Below are 1,856 nucleotides of genomic sequence, written 5' to 3' on the forward strand. Positions count from 1 at the left end.
GTATAGAAGCTGTATTTTAGTTTATTTATATGCCACAGGCTGTATAGTGAGGCTGTACAAGGACTGTATAAGCGCTTATACATCCTCTGTAAGTAAAAATTGGGCCCATTGTTATACAGCCTAATGCGTTATTATAGCTGTATAGTAGCTGTATAGTTAAAAAATTGGCTGTACTATAGCTGTAGAAGAGCTGTAGTATGGTATTGAAGAAAACAATAGGCGTATAGTTATTCTCTTATAAGTTTCTTAAAAAGATAATAGTTCTTCATTGGTTTTTTAAGAAGATTACAAAGTGAAATTTATGAAACAATCGCATCTTTTTAGTTTTTAGTTATGGTGGGCCGCCAATTTACTGTGAAGTTAATAAGTCAAGAATAAATTTTGGACTTTAGGTCACTATCTATCACTATAATTGCAGATTCAACGTGCCGACACATTTTTACTGTGAAATAGTGCATTGTTTTGTGGAAAAATATTCACGCGCCCGCGAAATACTGAAGAATTCAAGAGGAATATTACCAAAACAAGTAAGTAAGTTTATGAATTTGAGGTTAGAATCATAAGATTGTTAAATAATACTGTACAACAGGTACCACTTATAATTTTTTTATCTGAAAATCATAACTATATCTTCAGCAATACTCAAAATAATGTAAGAAGTCACATTTTCTTTTGTTGTTATTTGTTCGAAAATGGCGACAGATTTCATACAGCCTAAAAGATATCTGGAGAGTATTATAGATCCCGTGGTTTTACTACGCACTTTCTGGATACCATTACACAGCTTTTACCCTTTAATAGCCGTTATAATCGAATATTTTTATTATATAGGCTGTACATCAGTTTTCAGCAAATAAATTATACAGCTCTTTAGGGTTACGTGTTAAAAATGAAAAACCTTCTAGCATATTTCTTATCAATAAGTTTTGCAAACAAGTGACGCTTATTTGAACTATTTTCAAGTTAAACTTTCGGTTAAACTTATAAAATATAAATTTGTTTATTTCGACTTGTACTATCTCATTAATTAATTGTATATGTGATTTCAGGCATTCAGTCAACCAGAAAAGCCGTCAATTTCATCTACAGCAACGTGAGCAACAACATCTACACCAGTAGTTCCAAAATCTGCAGCACAGTACGTCATTTAATATGTGGATGAATCTGATGTGGCAGCAACGGTTCCACAGCAAAACACTGATGTAAATCAGATGGAAAATTATCTAAAATTGATTTTAGACAGTCAAATTAATAACCCACAAACAATAAATGCTCTAATGGACAGCCAAAAAAATGTTTCATAAATTGGCAAGTCTACTGTGCAGATAGAATACGAATTTTCCAAGTGTGACAATACCAAAAACACAGATGTGGTTGCATTGGGTAAAACCAGCAATCCAATCGAAAATGAAGCTTTTGTCATAAAACCAATTGATTCAGTTAATTATGTAACTGTTTTTCTTGTGTATCTAGTAAATAAGTAACTCTTTGATTATTTTTAGTTACTTAAGATATCCACTGATGGATATTTCTATTATGTTTGAAGTGCCATTGAAAACCCGTATAGACTGGTTTTTCAATGAATAAAAATACATTTTCTCAATGACAAGTTTTTTTATTTCTATTTTAAACTGTACTCGTATGTAAAAGGGGGGCTTTTCTAAATCCTCACTTTTATTATCGTATGCCGTTTTTGCTACGGACCCTTCATTAGACGTTGACTGAACTTGCGCTTGACTATAGATTGTTCGATCAATGAATTTGTTCTTTTCAATGTCTTCACATGTATCACTGGTTTTGTTGATGATTAGTTATGTTTTGATATTTTCTTTGAATTTTCCTTTTTACTCCACCAC

At 31.8% G+C, this 1,856-nt stretch overlaps 1 long non-coding RNA gene across 2 annotated transcripts; it reads left to right on the forward strand.

Moving 5' to 3' along the window:
• Positions 1 to 1,603, forward strand: LOC135078818 (uncharacterized). Of its 2 annotated transcripts, XR_010258677.1 has the most exons (3): positions 1 to 88; positions 419 to 527; positions 1,050 to 1,603. It is a non-coding gene; the product is annotated as an uncharacterized LOC135078818 (long non-coding RNA). The 2 variants fall into 2 exon arrangements; XR_010258676.1 differs by lacking the exon at positions 1 to 88 and having other exon boundaries at positions 239 to 527.
• The last annotated feature ends 253 nt before the right edge of the window (positions 1,604 to 1,856 follow it).

The sequence above is a fragment of the Ostrinia nubilalis genome, chromosome 15 (assembly GCF_963855985.1).
Source record: "Ostrinia nubilalis chromosome 15, ilOstNubi1.1, whole genome shotgun sequence".
In the NCBI taxonomy this organism is placed as follows: domain Eukaryota; kingdom Metazoa; phylum Arthropoda; class Insecta; order Lepidoptera; family Crambidae; genus Ostrinia; species Ostrinia nubilalis.